This window comes from Leuresthes tenuis, unplaced genomic scaffold (assembly GCF_036924035.1).
Source record: "Leuresthes tenuis unplaced genomic scaffold, fLeuTen1.0.hap1 SCAF_13, whole genome shotgun sequence".
Lineage (NCBI taxonomy): Eukaryota > Metazoa > Chordata > Actinopteri > Atheriniformes > Atherinopsidae > Leuresthes > Leuresthes tenuis.
In genome coordinates this window covers 34282987-34306221 of record NW_027325367.1, presented here as the reverse complement: position 1 = coordinate 34306221, position 23235 = coordinate 34282987, and the positions used below count along the sequence as shown (strand labels likewise).

General features: G+C 42.5%; 3 non-coding genes across 3 annotated transcripts; all 3 read right to left on the bottom strand.

Annotated features, from left to right (window-relative positions):
- Positions 1-452: 452 nt before the first annotated feature.
- trnal-cag (transfer RNA leucine (anticodon CAG)) lies at positions 453-535 on the bottom strand. Its single transcript has one exon. It is a non-coding gene; the product is annotated as a tRNA-Leu (tRNA).
- Positions 536-986: 451 nt separating this feature from the next.
- Positions 987-1069, bottom strand: trnal-aag (transfer RNA leucine (anticodon AAG)). Its single transcript has one exon. It is a non-coding gene; the product is annotated as a tRNA-Leu (tRNA).
- Positions 1070-4649: 3580 nt separating this feature from the next.
- trnal-aag (transfer RNA leucine (anticodon AAG)) lies at positions 4650-4732 on the bottom strand. The gene has a single exon. It is a non-coding gene; the product is annotated as a tRNA-Leu (tRNA).
- Between the last annotated feature and the right edge of the window lie 18503 nt (positions 4733-23235).

Below are 23235 nucleotides of genomic sequence, written 5' to 3'. Positions count from 1 at the left end.
GACTTCCCCCTAACCTCTCCTTCATACCACTCTTCCATAAAGCTCACTTCCAAGTACTTTGTCCAACAACAGAAATCCTGTGGTTTCATTCTTGTCTTGTCCAAAGCCAATAATGACTTTGCATACCAGGGACGATCTGTCGAGGTCTTTTGTCACGACCAGTGTTTTGTTTTCAGACGATTTTTCCACAAAAATGACTGAAAAACAGGAGGTTTTACGGTGGTGTTGAGTACATGCCAAAATGTTAATATGTAACAATAACTTGAGTTGTGGACAAAGGATTCTCATGCACAAAGCCCCTTCCCTGCGATTCAGAGCGGTCATAAGACTTCAGAGTAACATGACGGCACAAAGAATGTTGCTGTAAACTAGATGATATAGCGCTAGCCAAGCAAGGAGTGAAGTTGGGTTGCCTTTGCCAGTGAAAACCATTCTCTTGGAGAAGGTTGCTTTGTCAGAAGTGGGATTTGAACCCACGCCTCCAGGGGAGACTGCGACCTGAACGCAGCGCCTTAGACCGCTCGGCCATCCTGACCGCAAAAAAAAGACTTGCACTTATTGTCGGCGGGCCCAGGGATCATTGGAGTGAATATGTGGGTCTACGTGGTGTTCATGGGTCTTGGCTGTTGTTTAAGTTGTTTAATAACCACAATAATGTCACGTGTACATAAAATCATTTGAAAAATTAAACAGGGGGAAAAAGAGAGCAAAGTGAGGAAAGGTGTGACAGATGAGGTCCCACAGCAGTCTAAGCCTATAGCAGCTTGGGCAACATGGGATGTTTCAGGATTACCTGAGCCATCCCTAACTATAAGCTTTATCAAAAAGCATTTGGAAGCAAGAACTCTTCAGATGTAAAACGGCTGCAATAATCTTTAAACTGGACGACACAGTGCCAGAATAGCAATACAACATAGCATAGCCAAGCAAGGAGTGAAGTTTGGTTGCCTTGCCATTGAAAATCATTCTCTTGGAGAAGGTTGCTTTGTCAGAAGTGGGATTTGAACCCACGCCTCCAGGGGAGACTGCGACCTTAACGCAGCGCCTTAGACCGCTCGGCCATCCTGACCATAAAAGGAATTCTTGCACAATAGTGTCGGCGGGCCCAGGGATCATTCGAGTGAATATGTGGATCTGCATGGTATTCAAGTGTCTTGGCTGTTGTTTAAGAGGACTCCTGAGGCAAACAAATAGTAGGCATGGCATTTGGAAGCAAGAACTCTTCAGATGTAAAACGGCTGCAACAATCTTTAAACTGGACGACACAGTGCCAGAATAGCAATACAACATAGCATAGCCAAGCAAGGAGTGAAGTTGGGTTGCCTTGCCAGTGAAAACCATTCTCTTGGAGAAGGTTGCTTTGTCAGAATTGGGATTTGAACCCACGCCTCCAGGGGAGGGAGGAGTGTTGGCGGGCCCAGGGATCATTCGAGTGAATATGTGGGTCTACGTGCTGTTCATGTGTCTTGGCTGTTGTTTAAGTTGTTTAATAACCACAATAATGTCACGTGTACATAAAATCATTTAAGAAATTAAAAAGGGGGAAAAGGAGAGCAAAGTGAGGAAAGGTGTGACAGATTATGTCCCACAGCAGTCTAAGCCTATAGCAGCTCGGGCAACATGGGATGTTTCAGGATTACCTGAGCCATCCCTAACTATAAGCTTTATCAAAAAGCATTTGGAAGCAAGAACTCTTCAGATGTAAAACGGCTGCAACAATCTTTAAACTGGACGACACAGTGCCAGAATAGCAATACAACATAGCATAGCCAAGCAAGGAGTGAAGTTTGGTTGCCTTGCCATTGAAAATCATTCTCTTGGAGAAGGTTGCTTTGTCAGAAGTGGGATTTGAACCCACGCCTCCAGGGGGGGAGGAGTGTCGGCGGGCCCAGGGATTTTCAAGTGACTATGTGGGTCTACGTGCTGTTCAAGTGTATTGGCTGTTGTTTAAGAGAACTCCTGAGGCAAACAAATAGTAGGCATAGCATTTGGAAGCAAGAACTCTTCAGATGTAAAACGGCTGCAACAATCTTTAAACTGGACGACACAGTGCCAGAATAGCAATACAACATAGCATAGCCAAGCAAGGAGTGAAGTTGGGTTGCCTTGCAAGTGAAAACCATTCTCTTGGAGAAGGTTGCTTTGTCAGAATTGGGATTTGAACACACGCCTCCAGGGGAGGGAGGAGTGTTGGCGGGCCCAGGGATCATTCGAGTGAATATGTGGGTCTACGTGCTGTTCATGTGTCTTGGCTGTTGTTTAAGTTGTTTAATAACCCCAATAATGTCACGTGTACATAAAATCATTTAAGAAATTAAAAAGGGGGAAAAGGAGAGCAAAGTGAGGAAAGGTGTGACAGATGATGTCCCACAGCAGTCTAAGCCTATAGCAGCTTGGGCAACATGGGATGTTTCAGGATTACCTGAGCCATCCCTAACTATAAGCTTTATCAAAAAGCATTTGGAAGCAAGAACTCTTCATATGTAAAACGGCTGCAACAATCTTTAAACTGGACGACACAGTGCCAGAATAGCAATACAACATAGCATAGCCAAGCAAGGAGTGAAGTTTGGTTGCCTTGCCAGTGAAAATCATTCTTTTGGAGAAGTTTGCATTGTCAGAAGTGGAATTTGAACCCCGCCTCCAAGGGAAACTGCGGTCTTAAAGCAGCACTTTAAAGGCCAAGCAACGTTGCCGTGATGGCTCGAGCGAGCGGTGTTGATGACTTCACGCTGTCGTCCCGACTATATATTGTGGCTGGAGTCAATGCGACAGTCGTTGCAGTCTTTTCAGTCACAGAGGTGTCGCTGCTACGGGAAGGTTACCGCTAATAACTCCACAACGAGTAAAATGGAGAAGAAAACAATGCCCCCGTCAAGAGCAGGAAGAGTAGCACTGTCATCAATGATCAGCATTCTCACCTCTGCTTACATAATAGCTGATGAGCCTCCAGAATTTGGAATTTCAAGAGGCATGATGATGCCCATCTCACCTCCAAATTCCTAAGCATTCTCACCCATTACTTACATAATAGCTGATCAGCCTCCAGAAGTTGAAATTTCAATAGGCATGATGATGCCCATCTCACCTCCAAATTCCTGAGCATTCTCACCTATTACTTACATAATAGCTGAGACTGCAGAAGTTGAAATTTCAATAGGTGTGTTATCACCATTATAGTCTGATGTGGTACTTAGAATACTGTTTTGATATTCTCACCCATCTTAGGCCTAAATGTGAATAGCCCCCCTTCAAATAGCCTGATATGAATCCAGTTTGCTTCGGTCAAAAGCCCTGTCCTGTAGTCCTATGATACGGTACCGGGGGTTTGAAAAATCTGCATAAGGGTCCAAAGTAGAATCTATTTACAACCTATCAACACTGCAGAGGGAAAAAAAAAGTCTAGCTTCTTCAGGAGCAAACATTCTACTTTTTATTGTTTTGATGATGCGGAGTGTCCTACATCTACCACAAGGCAGAATTTCTGGGTGTTGCCACCAAGATTCAAGGGTTTATTGTCATATATACAGTGCATGTTAGAAACACATTCCTGTACAATGAGATTCTTGTTGAGCCCTTTTCACCACTTGCATGCTGCAGATCATGCCTAGTTTCTTCTCAATTGCTTTGCGTGATTCAAAACATTCCTTTAAAAGGCACCTCAAATGGGACACAAAACTCTTATTTCGCTCATTGGCTACGGTAGTCTTTTCAAATGACGACTGTATCTGTCCCATCGAAATTCCTCGTTAGTATAATGGTCAGTATCTCTGCCTGTCACGCGGAAGATCGGGGTTCGATTCCCCGACGGGGAGAGCTAGGACTTTTATCACATGCCTCCCACCAAGTATAATCTAATTCACCCACCATCAGCCAAGTTCCCTCTTGCAAACAGTCACCTCCCTTACAAATCACTCAAGACCAGCAGCTCTAAGACCAGCAGCTCTTACACCAGCCTTCAATACATGCTGTCATCTCATGTTCAACTATCTTACACTTGTTTGCTTTTATGCAAGCACTTTGGAAGGCATTTCACTTGGCACCAAATGTAATGCCACCACGAGAAGCCTGGCCTGCAGGGACTATCTTCCCCCTAACCTCTCCTTCATACCACTCTTCCATAAAGCTCACTTCCAAGTACCTTGTCCAACAACAGAAGACCTGTTGTTTCATTCTTGTCTTGTCCAAAGCCAACAAGGACTCCCCCCTAACCTCTCCTTCATACCACTCTTCCATAAAGCTCACTTCCAAGTACTTTGTCCAACAACAGAAATCCTGTGGTTTCATTCTTGTCTTGTCCAAAGCCAACAATGACTTTGCATACCAGGGACGATCTATCGAGGTCTTTTGTCACGACCAGTGTTTTGTTTTCAGACGATTTTTCCACAAAAATGACAGAAAAACAGGAGGTTTTACGGTGGTGTTGAGTACATGCCAAAATGTTAATATGTAACAATAACTTGAGTTGTGGACAAAGGATTCTCATGCACCAAGCCCCTTCCCTGCGATTCAGAGGGGTCCTAAGACATCAGAGTAACATGACGGCACAAAGAATGTTGCTGTAAACTAGATGATATAGCGCTAGCCACGCATGGAGTAAATGTGGTTTGCCTTGCCAGTGAAAACCATTCTCCAGGAGAAGTGTGAAATGTCAGAAGTGGGATTTGAAACCACGCCTCCAGGGGAGACTGCGACCTTAACGCAGCGCCTTAGACCGCTCGGCCATCCTGACCATAAAAGGAATTCTTGCACAATAGTGTCGGCGGGCCCAGGGATCATTCGAGTGAATATGTGGATCTGCATGGTGTTCAAGTGTATTGGCTGTTGTTTAAGAGGACTCCTGAGGCAAACAAATAGTAGGCATAGCATTTGGAAGCAAGAACTCTTCAGATGTAAAACGGCTGCAACAATCTTTAAACTGGACGACACAGTGCCAGAATAGCAATACAACATAGCATAGCCAAGCAAGGAGTGAAGTTGGGTTGCCTTGCAAGTGAAAACCATTCTCTTAGAGAAGGTTGCTTTGTCAGAATTGGGATTTGAACCCACTTCTCCAGGGGAGGGAGGAGTGTTGGCGGGCCCAGGGATCATTCGAGTGAATATGTGGGTCTACGTGCTGTTCATGTGTCTTGGCTGTTGTTTAAGTTGTTTAATAACCCCAATAATGTCACGTGTACATAAAATCATTTAAGAAATTAAAAAGGGGGAAAAGGAGAGCAAAGTGAGGAAAGGTGTGACAGATGATGTCCCATAGCAGTCTAAGCCTATAGCAGCTTGGGCAACATGGGATGTTTCAGGATTACCTGAGCCATCCCTAACTATAAGCTTTATCAAAAAGCATTTGGAAGCAAGAACTCTTCATATGTAAAACGGCTGCAACAATCTTTAAACTGGACGACACAGTGTCAGAATAGCAATACAACATAGCATAGCCAAGCAAGGAGTGAACTTGGGTTGCCTTGCCAGTGAAAATCATTCTTTTGGAGAAGTTTGCATTGTCAGAAGTGGAATTTGAACCCCGCCTCCAAGGGAAACTGCGGTCTTAAAGCAACACTTTAAAGGCCAAGCGTCGTTGCCGTGATGGCTCGAGCGAGCGGTGTTGATGACTTCACGCGGTCGTCCCGACTATATATTGTGGCTGGAGTCAATGCGACAGTCGTTGCAGTCTTTTCAGTCACAGAGGTGTCGCTGCTACGGGTAGGTTACCGCTAACGACTCCACAACGAGGAAAATGGAGAAGAAAACAAGAGCAGGAAGAGTAGCACTGTCATCAATGATCAGCATTCTCACCTCTGCTTACATAATAGCTGATGAGCCTCCAGAATTTGGAATTTCAAGAGGCATGATGATGCCCATCTCAACTCCAAATTCCTAAGCATTCTCACCTCTACTTACATAATAGCTGATCAGCCTCCAGAAGTTGAAATTTCAAGAGGCATGATGATGCCCATCTCACCTCCAAATTCCTGAGCATTCTCACCTATTACTTACATAATAGCTGAGACTGCAGAAGTTGAAATTTCAATAGGTGTGTTATCACCATTATAGTCTGATGTGGTACTTAGAAAACTGTTTTGATATTCTCACCCATCTTAGGCCTAAATGTGAATAGCCCCCCTTCAAATAGCCTGATATGAATCCAGTTTGCTTCGGTCAAAAGCCCTGTCCTGTTGTCCTATGATACGGTACCGGGGGGTTGAAAAATCTGCATAAGGGTCCAAGGTAGAATCTATTTACAACTTATGAACACTGCAAAGGGAAAAAAAAAAGTCTTGCTTCTTCTGGAGCAAACATTCTACTTTTCATTGTTTTGATGATGCGGAGTGTCCTACATCTACCACAAGGCAGAATTTCTGGGTGTTGCCACCAAGATTCAAGATTCAAGCGTTTATTGTCATATATACAGTGCATGTTAGAAACACATTCCTGTACAATGAGATTCTTGTTGAGCCCTTTTCACCACTTGCATGCTGCAGATCATGCCTAGTTTCTTCTCAATTGCTTTGCGTGATTCAAAACATTCCTTTAAAAGGCACCTAAAATGGGACACAAAACTATTATTTCGCTCCTTGGCTACGGTAGTCTTTTCAAATGACGACTGTATCTGTCCCATCGAAATTCCTCGTTAGTATAATGGTCAGTATCTCCGCTTGTCACGCGGAAGATCGGGGTTTGATTCCCCGACGGGGAGAGCTAGGACTTTTATCACATGCCTCCCACCAAGTATAATCTAATTCACCCACCATCAGCCAAGTTTCCTCTTGCAAACAGTCACCTCCCTTACAAATCACTCAAGACCAGCAGTTCTTACACCAGCCTTCAATACATGCTGTCATCTCATATTCAACTATCTTACACTTGTTTGCTTTTATCAAAGCACTTTGGAAGGCATTTCACTTGGCACCAAATGTATTGCCACCACGAGAAGCCTGGCCTGCAGGGACCTCTATCTTCCCCCTAACCTCTCCTTCATAAGACTCTTCCATAAAGCTCACTTCCAAGTACCTTGTCCAACAACAGAAAACTTATTGTTTCATTCTTGTCTTGTCCAAAGCCAACAAGGACTTCCCCCTAACCTCTCCTTCATACCACTCTTCCATAAAGCTCACTTCCAAGTACTTTGTCCAACAACAGAAAACCTGTGGTTTCATTCTTGTCTTGTCCAAAGCCAACAATGACTTTGCATACCAGGGACGATCTGTCGAGGTCTTTTGTCACGACCAGTGTTTTGTTTTCAGACGATTTTTCCACAAAAATGACAGAAAAACAGGAGGTTTTACGGTGGTGTTGAGTACATGCCAAAATGTTAATATGTAACAATAACTTGAGTTGTGGACAAAGGATTCTCATGCACCAAGCCCTGCGATTCAGAGCGGTCCTAAGACATCAGAGTAACATGACGGCACAAAGAATGTTGCTGTAAACTAGATGATAAGGCGCTAGCCACGCATGGAGTAAAAGTGGTTTGCCTTGCCAGTGAAAACCATAATCCAGGAGAAGTGTGAAATGTCAGAAGTGGAATTTGAACCCACGCCTCCAGGGGACCGCTCGGCCATCCTGACCATTAAAGGGATTCTTGCACAATAGTCTCGGCGGGCCCAGGGATCATTCGAGTGAATATGTGGGTCTGCATGGTGTTCAAGTGTCTTGGCTGTTGTTTAGGAGGACTCCTGAGGCAAACAAATAGTAGGCATAGCATTTGGAAGCAAGAACTCTTCAGATGTAAAACGGCTGAAACAATCTTTACACTGGACGACACAGTGCCAGAATAGCAATACAACATAATGTTAGCCCGGTTTTTTCATTGGAAGCTCAAGAACAAGCTGGAGAAATCGTTTATTAAAATAGTATTTATTAGTGGTCACATGTAAAGTATATTGCAGTATTCACACTTGTCAGAGTATAATTGGCCAGTTTTGGGTGCCATGCTCAGGCCAGCTGCTGTCCTTGTTGTGTTCTTTGGATGTGATAAACAATGTGTGTGTATGTGTGAGTGCTGTTTTAGGCGTGGATCTAATGGACCAGACCTATCTGCCCTAATAGAGATGTTTTGTCTGACCCAGTTGTTTATGTCCTTCTAAGGTCTTGGACCATTTAAGGTCATCTGTTGTGCAGTATGAGCAGAGTGGAAAAGTACCAGCTAGGAACAGAGGTTATTTAGGAAAATACAGAATATGAATTTATAATGTCTAAGATCAAAGCCAATTATAACAACTCCCCCTTTTGACATGATTTAATCATGTCAACTAATTGAGGTAGGACTGTTATATTCTGTATTGTGTCACACCTGTTAGCGGCAGCCAACTTAGCAGGTCCCCGAACTGCAAGTGGCCAACTACCTTGAGGTGCAGCACAACCAGACAGGAGATTCTTGTTATCCCCCTTTTGATTTAACTTCATTATGTGAGCTGTTATGTGTAAGCTGTTCTTCTTTGCGATTATCAGCAGCAAGCAAGTTTTCATTGCATATGCATGTGTAAAATAATTGTAATGCGTTAGCTAAACCTTTCTGAATCAGGAGTGTTTATCATGATGCTGGGAACAGAACCTCTTTCCCAGAATAGTTCAATCTTCATTACTCAACTGATCATAACTCTGCAATGAGCACATTTCTTAAAAGCTATAAGTATCACGCCTGTACGTGTATGCAAGGAATAAATCAATATATGTTTCAATATGTCTTAAAATTAGTGTGTGTGTGTGGCCCCGAACCCAATCTCTGTGTAGAATCTTAGTTCATTTTGGCCCAAAACTATGTGGTTTGAGCAGTGTCGAGGACCTGCTAACCCATAAGTACCATTACAACACACAACAATAATTAACTAAGCTACAACAATTCATAAAATATTGAAACCCAAAAAGTGCTTAAGGCAATTAACATCACCATCAGGATCGTCCACTGTTCGCAGCGAATAGGAGCGAAAAACCTGATGGCTGATATCCGGGAAAATTCTCCTATGGCCCCATTCCCCCTTGGCGACCGACCACTTAATTACCTTTCAGTGCCTAAGGTACCGCTCCGAACAGCCGATTCACACCAATGGCAATGGACATATTTATGATTGGCTATGATTAGTAATTGGTCTACTTAAAATCATTAAACAAAGAGGAACATCACAAAACACAAAACAATACAGTACAGACATTTAAACATGATGTGAATATGAAGATATGACCCTGTTGAGAACAGATGAGTAATGATAGATGTAGTGTAAAAACTGACAATTTCTTTTGAGTCAAAAGTTTATGATAACATTGTGCAGAGTGGTGCAGTGCAGCTCAGTCTCTTGTGGTCCAATCCTGTCACTGCTTGGTGTTTGGTTGTCCTTCTGGCTGAACCTCAGTTCAGCAGTCTGAGCTAACTAGGAAGGAGAGGTTACCAGCACTTCACTTCCACAAAGGGGTCTTTATCACCCGTTTTCCCTAACTAATCTTTTTCTTTGGGACAATTCAGGAGAGCATTCAGATTATTTTGTTGACAGTGGTTGAAGGTTGTGTGGTTGTTCAACCATTATCTTGGCATGATGATCGTGCCTCCCAGAATTTCAGACTGACGTCTTGTCAGTCACTTGGCTGTGAGTCCTGTAGAGGTTCTGCTGCAGATGCAGTTAATTTAAGCTGTGGATGAATGTTAGCAGGAGAGAGAACCGAGCAGCACAACCTGCTGTACAGCATTAATGTGAAATCCAGTACCATCAACTTTTTCTGTGGAAAAACTTGACAAAGACAAAACACAAGACAACATAGAACAAAAGACAAAAGGAAGACAAAGACTCACAGAATTTTGGGAAAAACTTGAGAAGTGTTAGTAAACTATGATTAATTGTTGTATCTCCACCCCCCCGATGAGACTTAGTCTCCTCCGTATGTTAGTTCTGCTGAACTCTTCCACTGCAGTTTCTGCTCCTGTGTTGCTGCTGCAGGACAGAAATGTTTGTGGTTAGATTTCATTTTGGGAGCAGCACAGCATCAAGAAAGAAGCCATTTCTTCTTAATGAGTAACTGATTAACCTTTTTGGGATAAATATTGTCTGTCCTCTTAATTCAGCTCAGAGTGCTTTTGATAAAATTTCAGCATGATCTGCTTAATTCTCACTTGTTACTTTATACTAAATTCTATTTAATTCTTACCAGTGGCTGTGTTTCGTGATGCTGAGCCATCCACAGACAGTTCAGGATCAGCATTAATTTTTATTTTTTTTTATTTTTTTTTCCATTTAAATTAGAAACACTTCATGTGGTACCAACAGTGTGACATCAGAGTTTCTTATAACATCACATGACATAATAACATATCTTCATACAAATTAGAATCAAAGACAAAGGTTTATTCTATTTTTCTATTTGTCTTAATTCCTCATTTATTTATTTTTTAGATGAGCCACGTGGCCTTGTGCTGCTAACTTTTTCCTTAGCAGTGCCACAGCATCGTGCTTGTGTTGTCAGACATCAGATCTTTGGTTGGTTATTGATCACTGTTATATTTGCATGCATGCTTTGACCTAAGGGCCCAGATTCTTGATATTATTTTGTAATATTTTTCTTTGCTCATAGCAGTTTTGGAATGTTAGCTAAATTGTTCAGGATCCTTCTTGTTTTTTCTTGACATGAATTAGACCTTTAATTGTGCAGTTCAAAGCTCTGTGCTTTACCTTACTTAGAGCAGCTCTGCCTCAGTTTATTATGTTTTACTTAATCTTTACTTCTTCCTTCCAGTATGTGTGGATGTATGTGGGTGTATGTGTACGTATAGATGTGTGTTTGTGTGTGTGTGTGTGTCTGTATGTGGCCTTGGGTTTCACTGTTTTGTTTTATTTTCTTCTATCTTGTGAAGCACTTTGTGTTACATTTTCTTGTATGAAAAGTGTTATGAAAATAAAGTTTGATTGATTGATTGATTGCACCAGATTAAACAACTTGGGTCATCTCCCGTGTAATTTCTCGAATGGACCAGAACACATGATTAAAACTGTTCTCACAGAACATTTTATTCATCCCATTCATCTCTTTTTCTTTCGACCAACATGTCATGACTGAGCACAGATTGGATTGTACATATTGTTTCTCAATAAATTGCAATTGAAGTGGATTGTTGCCATTTTTCAGAGATCTTTTAGTCACCTGGTGTGGAGTGGTGGGAAGAGAGGGTGTGTCCAGATTATTGTTGTAGCTCTTTGTCACTTGAGCTTTTAATGTCTGACTTTCACACAGGAGAGGTGTGAAAATTAGTTATTGTAACCTTTATTGTTTCTGCTACTGTGGTTCTACAGTCTAGTCTCCACAGTAGTGTTTTCCTTTGGTTTCATAGTCAGTGGTCCGTTCAGTCTCTGATAGAGTTTTAGTCCCCGTGGTCTAGTCTTTGTCAGTAGGTGAGGTTCCTAAGTCAGTCCGGACCTCAGTTAATGTTCTTTCGGCAGGATCTTGAGCCTGAGTACAGTGATCCTTGTTGATCCAGTTACTCAGTCTATTCTCGGTCAACCATACCTTTACACAATGTGTTGTAGCTTCTGCATCCTGTCCATATAGGAGAGGACCAGTTAAGTTTGTTCACTTTCCTGGTCCTGTTCCTTGGTGAGTATTTCTGTAACCTGTTGAGATATACTCATCACCGTGTTATTCAGTTGTTTCACATTCACACAAGTTTCCATACTGTAGTACAACAAGGGGTGAGCCTGTTGGTGCAGTTGTAAATGGACAGGGTGTTTCCTCCCTGGCATGACCTCATGTGGGACAACATGACAACATTCATGGTGGCATTTGGAGTAAATCTTAGGCTAACACAATACGTAGAACTTCAGCCCAGGTTAACTGTGTGTCTGCACAGACTTCTGTTCGACCTTTTTGATGGTTCTATTTGCTCTTTTCACTAGTCCTTGTAAAGCTGGGTGAGAGACTGCACCGAGCTTATGTGTAATTCCAAACATCTTTTCTACTTCTCTTAGTTCTTCATTAGAAAAGTGAGTGAGTACCATTGTCTGATCTTATCACTTCTGGTACCCCAAATCTTGGAATAATTTCTCTTGTAAGCCATTTAATAACTTCTTTTCCTTTTTCGGTTTTAGTAGGTGTGGCTTCTACCCATCTAGAAAAGGGATCCACACATACTAGAAGATTTCGTTTACCTTCAGTCCTGTTTACTGCTCCCATGTCAGTACAATCAATTACTATCTGCTTCCAAGGGGCATCAGGTACTGGGAAACTTGTCTAGTCCTGCTTTGAGATTGAACAGCTTGCAAATTTCACAATATTGCACAAGATATTTTATTGTGTCTTTTACGTGGGGGTGCCACCAGTGTTGTGAAATGAGCGCTGTTACTTTTGAGCTAGCACAGTGAGCTCTACTGTGTGCTTCTTGACATAGCAAATCACCTTATTTCTCCCTAAAATTTACACATCTTGCATAGTTAACTCTATCCCATACTTGTTATATTCTAACGCTCACTCTTACAGATCTTTAGTTTTTATTTTTCACTTTTTAGCGGTGTGTCTGGTTCTCTAGCTTAGCATGGCTACCAGTTCTCTTCCTCTATCTCCTGCTTTCACCTGCTCCGTGTGTCAGATGTTTAGTTACTCCTCTGCCTCCTTTAGTGGTAATGGTACATGTAACAAATGTAGTCTTTTTGTAGTTTTGGAGGCAAGGTTATCTGAATTGGAAGCTCGGCTCTGCACTGTTGAAAACCACCCGATAGCGAGCTAGGCCCCTTTAGTCAGTGCGGAGCCACCTAGAGTAGCTAGCTCTGTTAGTTGTCCCCGAGCAGATCCCGAGCAGCCGGGACTTAAGAGTGGCTGGGTGACTGTCAGGAAGAGGAGTCATAGTCCTAAAGTCAACCACGGTTCACCATCAACCTGTCCACGTTTCTAATAGATTTTCCCCACTCAGCGACACACCCGCTGAGGACAAAACCCTGGTAATTGGCAGCTCTATAGTCAGAAACGTGGCATTAGAGACACCAGCGACCATCGTCAAATGCATTCCAGGGGTCAGAGCGGGCGACATAGAATCCTATTTAAAACTGCTGGCTAAGGATAAGCGGAAATACGGTAAAATAGTTATTCACGTCGGCGGTAATGACACCCGGTTACGCCAATCGGAGGTCACTAAAATTAATGTTGCATCGGTGTGTAATTTTGCCAAAACAATGTCGGACTCCGTAGTTTTCTCTGGACCCCTGCCAAATCTGACCAGTGATGCCATGTTTAGCCGCATGTCCTCATTCAATCGCTGGTTGTCTAGATGGTGTCCAGCAAACAACGTGGGCTACATAGATAATTGGCAATCTTTCTGGAGAAAACCTGGTCTGATGAGGAGAGACGGCATCCATCCCACTTTGGAAGGAGCGGCTCTCATTTCTAGAAATATGGATGAATTTATTAGTCATCCAAAAACATGACATCCCAGGGTTGAGACCAGGATGCAGAGTTGTAGTCTTACACACTTCTCTGCGGCTTCCCACCTGATGCTGCCCCCCCCCCTCAATCAAAAAACACAAAAGGAGCAAATCCTCTTGTGCAAAAAAAATTTAAAACAAAAACTTTAACTGAACAAAAACATCAAACTATTAAATGTGGTTTGCTGAATATTAGATCTCTCCCTTTGAAGTCTCTGTTAGTGAATGATTTGATTTGTGATCATCATATTGATATATTTTGTTTTACAGAAACCTGGCTGCAGCAGGAGGATCATGTTAGCATTAATGAATCAACTCCCTCTGACTATTTAAATGTTCACGTTCCTCCAACCACAGGCAGAGGAGGAGGAGTGGCAGCTATCTTCAGATCAGGGTTAGTAATCAGTCCTAGACCCAAGATTAGTTTTAGCTCTTTTGAATCTCTGATTCTCAGTTTTTCCCACCCAAAGTGGAAATCACAAAAACCTCTTGTGTTTGTTGTTGTGTATCGTCCACCTGGCCCTTATTCTGAGTTTCTGTCTGAATTCTCAGAGTTTTTATCCCAGTTAGTGCTGAGTACAGATAAAGTCATTGTAGTGGGTGACTTTAATATTCATGTAGATGTTGAAAATGACAGCCTAAATATTAACTTTAATTCTATATTAGACTCTATTGGATTTTCTCAAAGTGTTCACAGACCTACTCACTGCCTTAATCATACCCTTGACCTTGTGCTGACTTATGGCATTGAGAGTGAACAGTTAACAGTGTTCCCTCATAACCCTGTCTTGTCTGACCATTTTTTGATAACTTTTGAATTTGCATTACTTGACTACACGGTTTCTGAGAAGAATTCTACATATAGAAGGTGTCTGTCAGAGAATGCTGTAACCAGATTTAAAGAGTTGATTTCATCATCCTTTTCTTCACTGCCATGTGCTGATATGACACAGGATGGCTACCTAAATTTTACTCCAGTAGAACTTGACTCTCTTGCTGACAGCACTATAGCTTCAATGCGTACAACACTGGACAATGTTGCCCCTCTGAAAAGGAAGGTAATCAGTCAGAAGAGGTTGGCTCCTTGGTATAATTCACAGCTGCGTGCGTTAAAGCAGACTGCAAGAAAGCTGGAGAGACAGTGGCGTTCCTCTAATTTAGAAGAGTCTCAATTAATCTGGAAAGATAGTTTAATAACGTATAAGAAAGCACTTCGTAAAGCTAGAACTGCTTATTATTCATTATTGATAGAAGAGAATAAGAATAATCCCAGGTTTCTTTTCAGCACTGTTGCCAGGCTGACAAAGAGTCCGAGCTCTGTTGAGCCATGTATTCCTTTAACTCTCAGCAGTGATGATTTCATGAGATTCTTCATCAATAAAATTGTTTCTATCAGAGAGAAGATTAATGGAATCCTTCCCACTATTATCACTGATGTATCATCAAGTAGAGGAGCTTTAGAAGTATCTTTCGAACCTGAATTGTATTTAGACAGCTTCTGTCCAGTTGATCTTTCTGAGCTAACAACAGCAATAGTCTCTTCTAAACCATCAACTTGTATGTTAGACCCAATCCCAACCAGACTGTTCAAGGAGGTTTTCCCCTTAATTGACACTTCCATATTGGATTTGATCAATCGGTCTTTGTTGATAGGATATGTACCTCAGACTTTTAAGGTTGCTGTAATTAAACCTTTACTTAAAAAACCTACTCTTGATTCAGAAGTGTTGGCTAATTATCGACCTATATCCAATCTCCCTTTTTTGTCCAAAGTTCTTGAAAAAATAGTTGCAGTTCAACTTTGTGATCATTTACATAGAAATAATCTGTTTGAAGAGTTTCAGTCAGGATTCAGAGTGCATCATAGCACAGAAACAGCACTGGTGAAAGTTACCAATGATCTCCTCTTAGCCTCTGATAGCGGACTTGTTTCTGTGCTTGTCCTGTTGGATCTCAGTGCTGCATTTGATACGATCGATCACAGCATTCTGTTACAGAGACTTGAACATGTTATTGGGATTAAAGGAACTGCATTAGGCTGGTTTAAGTCATATTTATCTGATAGATTCCAGTTTGTTCTTGTAAATGAAGAATCTTACTCACACGTTGGAGTAAGTCATGGAGTTCCTCAGGGTTCTGTGCTTGGACTGATTCTTTTTACTTTATACATGCTTCCATTAGGTAACATTATCAGACAGCATGGCATAAATTTCCATTGTTATGCTGATGATACTCAGCTGTACTTATCTATGAAACCAGATGAAACCAACAGGTTGGTCAGGCTACAAGCCTGTCTTAAAGACATAAAGACCTGGATGACTCAGAACTGTCTGCTTTTAAATTCAGACAAAACTGAAGTTGTTCTCTTTGGACCTGAGCGCTTCAGGGAGAAATTGTCTAGTTATATAGTTACTCTAGATGGTATTTCCCTGGCTTCTAGTTCTACAGTGAGGAACCTTGGAGTTATTTTTGACCAGAATTTATCATTTGACGCACATATAAAACTGGTTTCTAGGACTGCCTTCTTTCACCTTCGTAATATTGCCAAAATCAGGAACATCCTGTCTCAGGGTGATGCAGAGAAACTAGTTCATGCATTTGTTACTTCAAGATTGGACTACTGTAATTCCTTATTATTGGGCTGTCCCACATATTCTCTGAAAGCCTCCAGCTGATCCAAAATGCTGCAGCCAGAGTTCTGATGAGAACTAACAGGAGAGATCATGTTTCTCCAGTTTTAGCTTCTCTTCATTGGCTCCCTGTTAAATTCAGAATAGAATTTAAGATTCTTCTTCTCACATATAAAGTTCTTAATGACCGAGCTCCATCACATCTTAAAGATCTCATTGTTAGATATTTTCCTAACAGAGCACTTCGCTCCCAAACTGCAGGTTTACTTGTTGTTCCCAGAGTTTCTAAAAGTAGAATGGGAGGTAGAGCCTTCAGTTATCAGGCCCCTCTCTTGTGGAATAAGCTGCCAGTAAATGTCCGGGAAGCAGACACCCTTTCCACTTTTAAGATTAGGCTTAAAACTTTCCTTTTTGATAAAGCTTATAGTTAGGGATGGCTCAGGTAATCCTGAAACATCCCATAGTTAAGCTGCTATAGGCTTAGACTGCTGGGGGACCTCATCTGTCCCACCTTTCCTCACTTTGCTCTCTTTTTCCCCCTGTTTAATTTCTCAAATGATATTATGTACATGTGACATTATTGTGGTTATTAACTTGTGTTTCCCTGTTCCAACAGATATCCTTTGAATGGTGTTATGGTGTTTTTCCCCCCTCTTTTCCCTCTTTTCTGTCTTCTCAAACCCCAGCTGGTCGAGGCGGATGGCCACCCTTCCTGAGTCTGGTTCTGCCAGAGGTTTCTTCCTGTTAAAAGGGAGTCGTTCCTTTCCACAGTTGCCACAGGCACGCTCAGGACGGGAGATTGGACTGAAGACACATTTCGGTGCAATCTGTTGGTTTCCTTAGCTAGGATATTAATTTTTTGAATTGGCTCTATATGAATTAATTGGATTATGATTACAGTGAATTGAATTCCAATTGGCTTGAATTGGACTATATTACTTAAGTGCTTTGAGATGACAATTGTTGTAATCTGGCGCTATATAAATAAAATTGAATTGAATTGAATTGAATGTGTCAGGTAGGCGGCACGGTGGTGTGGTGGTTAGCACCGTCACCTCACAGCAAGAGGGTTCCAGGTTCAATCCCTACCTGGGCCTTTCTGTGTGGAGTCTGCATGTTCTCCCCGTGTATGCGTGGGTTCTCTCCGGGTACTCCGGCTTCCTCCCACCATCCAAAAACATGCATGTCAGGTTAATTGGTGACTCCAAATTGTCCGTAGGAGTGAGTGTGAGCATGCATGGTTGTTTGTCTCTGTGTGGCCCTGTGATGGACTGGCGACCTATCCAGGGTGTACCCCGCCTTTCGCCCAATGACTGCTGGGATAGGCTCCAGCCCACCCGCTACCCGCTAACGGACTGTCGGTATAGAAAATGGATGGATGGATGAATGTGTCAGGACAAAGAAAGCTTTCTGTCTGCAGACAGGTACCAGACAGGGTTGCCAATTTTCCCCCTCATTTCTTGCAATTTTTGATCAAACCTTGAGCAGCTGCTATCAGACAAAATATCAATATTAAAAGGCATACAACCCAAAAACGTTAAGCACAAGATAAACTTTTATGCTGATGATATATTACTTTTCCTCCAGACTTCTCTCACTTACATAACCACACTAAATAAATTCTCAGCACTTTCTGACTACTCTATTTTCTTAACCATAGTTCTTCCTATTAACTGCTGTTTCCAGACTGAATGGAATTCATGTAAAACCTACCATTTATTTTGCATGTTCATGCACACCCACACACATTCATTCACATTTTTATCATACAGTTGCTGTGTCATTGTGTGGTTTGAAACCATCCGTATCCACAGTTATGTTATAAGTACTTCCTGCTGGTGTTATTGCTGCTTGTGTTTTTTTTTTTCTCCGTTTATCTACCTGCAGGTGGTTCTCTGCCCAGTTTCCCCACAGAAGCCATAGGATGTTTGCTGTTTGGTTTTAACAGATATAGCAGCGAGTTGTCTGTTTTCTTTATTGTTTTTCATTGTCTTCTCCGATCATTTCTTTCTATCTGTCGTGGACCTCGGACTCAGGACACAGATGCATGGTCTTTTCAGATTCAAAGGGATTTTTTTATTTTTTTTTAAAGCACACAGAGCACAGCAAGGCAGGGCGATCTCCAGGCAGAGCAAAGAAATTGGCTGTGAAAAACCTAAGCGCTCTCCTCAGTATCTATGGCCGAGGACAAGCGCAGCTATGACAAGTTAATAAACATAAATCTCTCCACACCAGGAAGAAAACAGAGAAGCTATGAACAGATTACAAAATAATGACAAGCTCTCCTAACGAGGCAGAATTAAACAAAGGACGCACTCGAAAAACAGAGGCACTATAAAACTTTAACTATAAATTTGAAGCTCTCCTTTAACGGAGGTGACTATGAAAAGTAACAACGAAAAATCTCTCCTTGAAAACGGAGGAACAAATAAGGCTATCAAACTTACCATATTGAAATAAATAAACTAAGGCTATGAATAAGAATAAATTACAAAACAAGATAGCACTGCAGGAGGATCACTCACTGCAGGCTCGTGGAACTATGACTGTGGATCTATGGGTTAACGTGAGGCTGATAGTGTAGCTCATGGGAAGAGACAACATACTGGCACAAGACAAGGGAAACGCAGACTATTTGAACACATGAGGGACCAAGGGGAACAGGTGGAAACACTTGGGAATCAGAGAAGACAATGAGACGCCTGACACGGGAGGAAGGGCAAGATACCTGAAACGAGAGGAGAAAGTCAGTAATTTTTCAAAATAAAACAGGAAATGACGCGACAAGACATGGAACAGAACATAAATCGTGACACTATCTCTGTCTCGTTTCTTTTTCTTTGCTCTTCCTCTTTCCCTATCCCCCCATCAGGTTTGGCATTTTTATGTCTATAGTATTATCATAAAAACAAATAAATAAGCAGTACTTGGAAAATAAGGGGAGCTTCAAATTCATAAAGCTTCTCTTGGCAAAGGGTTTAATATTACCCGGCAGGACGGCCGGCAGAGACGTGGAGAAACCCGGCAGGACGGCCGGCAGAGGCGTGGAGAAACCCGGCAGGATGGCCGGCAGAGGCGTGGAGAAACCCGGCAGGACGGCCGGCAGAGACGTGGAGAAACCCGGCAGGATGGCCGGCAGAGACGTGGAGAAACCCGACAGGATGGCCGGCAGAGACGTGGAGAAACCCGGCAGGACGGCCGGCAGAGACGTGGAGAAACCCGGCAGGATGGCCGGCAGAGGCGTGGAGAAACCCGGCAGGATGGCCGGCAGAGACGTGGAGAAACCCGACAGGATGGCCGGCAGAGACGTGGAGAAACCCGGCAGGACGGCCGGCAGAGGCGTGGAGAAACCCGGCAGGATGGCCGGCAGAGACGTGGAGAAACCCGACAGGACGGCCGGCAGAGGCGTGGAACCCGGCAGGACGGCCGGATCAGGTGTGGAGAAACCCGGCAGGACGGCCGGATCAGGCGTGGAACCCGGCAGGATGGCCGGATCAGGTGTGGGCGAGGCTGGGGCGGCGATCTCAGCGGGCCGGGCCGGAGCGGCGATCTCGGGAGACGGAGCGGGGAAGGCAAATGGGGAGACGAGGATCTCGCGGAGAGCGACCGAATACTTCCACCAAAGCCTCATGGTGGATGGCTCTCACTCCCTCCCAGACAGCCTGGAGTGCGGCTTGTTTGCTATGCTCACATTGAAGAAATTCAACCTAAAGACGAAACTGGTGGATTTCAAAAGTCCAGATAGCATTGTGCTACTAATCTGAGGATATACTCACGCCAGAAAGAGCAAGACCTTGTCTTGTGGGCCTACTCGGAAAAACTGTAGCACAGACTTAAACAGACCTCTTCGAAAGAGTGGACAGAATCATATAAATATGAAACAGAATTTGTTTGGTCTATCAGAATAGCTGCTGTAACAGAACTAAAAAGATTCAAGCATAGAGCAAAGTGTTCAACCACGAGCAAAAACTTGGAAATTGTGTAATTGTAATGTAATTGTGGAAATATTACAGTTTTGGAGCAGATGGGATCCTAAGTGTGTTTGAATGTGACTGAAGTCGCTGTTAACCTGGAAGGCAGAAAATTACATTAATTTAGGAGAAGGAGCTTGAAATAATCAAGAAAATGCCTTACTTAAGTAACACTGATGTTCACAGTGATGCTCATGTAGCAGTAAGTAAAAAAATAACAATAATGTCAATTAATCAATTAATTTAGATGGGAAATTGTGTTGATAAAAATATGTAAATGAATTAAGTCTGACAGTTTTAATTATTGCAATGATAAAACACCCAACACAACGGAGTAATTTAAATGCACATTTCTTGACTAATTACTATGAACTAGAGTAGTCAAAAAAAAATCAATAGTCAGATACTAATCAATACTAAAATGTAGTATCTAAATGGATGTTCATGACGGGTATGTTCCATACCAGTCTCGCCATCTTCACAAACTCTGGTGACAGGCATTTTCTTCTTCAGCACGTTCAGACAGACATACATCCCTTCCCCTCAGCAGCAGCTGAACACAGACACACAGCACAAAGCTGCTGCTGTCAGCATGTTTTTATTTTTTGATGTCTCAGAGAGGGAAAATAGGGTCCATCCCATGTTGTGCTTGGTCTGGGTGGGGAACAGCGGACATACAAACAAACTATGGAAATTGTAGAATGGTGGAGGATCACCTCAATACAGCCACCATGTCCTTTACTGAGGATGGAGAGTCTGAGGACTCTGGAAAAGACTCAACCATAACCTTGACATGTGCTTTGTTGACTTGAAAAGGCTTTCACCTTTACAGTTTAGTTCAGATGCCAAATAACAAATGTCATCTCAAGGCACTTAGATACTTTTCAGTTCAAGCCAATTATAATTTGATTATAATTGCATTACAATCATAATACAATTATATCAAATCCTTTTAAATCCACATGTTAAATGGCTGGTCTAAATGGCAAGAGCCACTAACAGAAACAGACAACAAGATTAAAAATAAAAGAGGTTTATTTACAAAAATAAGCAAGTATGCGGGTTTGATTTGCATCACAGGAGCTAGGGATTCAGCGGTTGTCATGTCTTAAGAATTCATGTTTTTTACGTTCTCCTTATCCCTTACCTGTCTTCTCTTTTAGGCTTCCATCTTCCCCTCTGTGTCGTCCCTGCTCCCCGATTACCCTAACCCTCCCTCATGTGTTTCACCTGTGCCTGATTGTGTTTCCGCTCCCCTTTTCCCTCTCTACTTTAGTCTCTGTGCTTCCTTTATTTGTCGCCAGTTTGTCTTGTCTTGTACAGTGGCCCAGCATTACTTTGTCTCATACATCTAGTTACCTATTATCGATCTTGAACCTTTTTTTTACCACGATTTTGCCTGACGTTTTTGTACCTTCGCCTGTACTTCTAGCCCTGTCTAGTAAAACAGTTTGAACCTCCACTTTTGTCTCCGAGTGCCCATCCTGATAGCGGTCAGGGAGGGTTTTCCTTAATAAGTTACTCTCTCCACAGGTTTATAAAGACGGTGGCGGTGCACAGTGGCAAGCAGGCAGGCGTTTGGCTGAGACTGTCTCCATTGAACTCCAGCTGAATAAAAAGAGAATACGAATACACAGGGAACTGTTTTTTTCGGATGTCAACAGACAAACTGGAATCGACTACAGAGCTGACCCAGGCTGTAAGCAGGAGACAATCAGTCTAGCACAGATGAGTAGAATGAGCAATCAACCACTCTGAAGGCACCACTCAAGGCAGGCAGAGAGAAATAAAGAGGAGCAGAGAACCAAAGAAAAATGATAAATAATTAAATTGAGCTAATCCTAATATCAAATTAGTCAAACTTTTACATTGCAATTGAAAAAAGACAAGACACCCTGAGGGAGTAGAGGTAATTTTTGCTGGCTAATCTGTCCCTGTGTAAAGCAAGAGCTGTGTCTGGCTAGAGATATAAAAGGACACCTTTATTCAAACTCATTTTGACAGGTGACCTGTGACCTCTTATCGATCAATCAAATTAATATGACAGGTGACCTTTGTTTGACATCCGTTTGCTGACATCTGGGGATATGACTTTTGACCTCTTATCGATCGATCAAGCTATTTTGACGTGTGACCTCTGTTTGACATAGATTAGCCATCTGTTGAAGAGATCTAAGGAAGGAAGGGGGAGTTTATGGCTAGGGTTAAGAATGATTACAGCTAAAGTCAGGAGGTTGTGAGAAATATATTAGTTGAATGTTTAAATAAGAGAAAGGGTTAGGGTTAATAGAAAAGGTTAAGTTGTAGAAGTGGTCAGCATTTTAACAGCTTCAAAGACCGGTCCCTGTAAGGTAAAGATGGGAAAATAATTAGATGTGTGGGGTGGGGTCTGTTAACAGACATCTGGTTGTCTCTGGCTGCACCATACTGTGACACTGAACGGAGGATGGGTTGTTTATAGCAAATAGAGGTAGGTTTAAATTACATGAAAAAGGTTTCCCTCTTAGTTTGCATACATGTTGTATATGGTATCATGGGCTAATCTACAGAGAATTCACTAATAGAACAGGTTGCCCATAAAGTTTACATCTAGTTCTCGCTCTGACTGATCAGCTCACACTATGAGAGCCAACTGCAGGGGGTCGTAAGAATGCATCATGCTGCGGCACTGGGCTGTAGGGGGCAAATGGCCCGGGTCAATAAGAATGCAAAGTACAGTGTGGTAAACAGTATGTGTCCTTGTCTTAGTTCGTAAGTAAACAAATGAACATATATGATGTTCACAAGGATGTACCATGCTGTGTGGGAATGAGATAACATTTTAAGTCTCGTACGAGCAAGGCTCAGGGTGCTGGAAAGTCCTCCTTTTACCAGGTGTTGCTAGCACTGCGTGGATTTGGGTGGGGTGGGGGTGGGGGGTGTTAACAGACATCTGGTTGTCTCTGGCTGCACCATACTGTGACACTGAACGGAGGATGGGTTGTTTATAGCAAATAGAGGTAGGTTTAAATTACATGAAAAAGGTTTCCCTCTTAGTTTGCATACATGTTGTATATGGTATCATGGGCTAATCTACAGAGAATTCACTAATAGAACAGGTTGCCCATAAAGTTTACATCTAGTTCTCGCTCTGACTGATCAGCTCACACTATGAGAGCCAACTGCAGGGGGTCGTAAGAATGCATCATGCTGCGGCACTGGGCTGTAGGGGGCAAATGGCCCGGGTCAATAAGAATGCAAAGTACA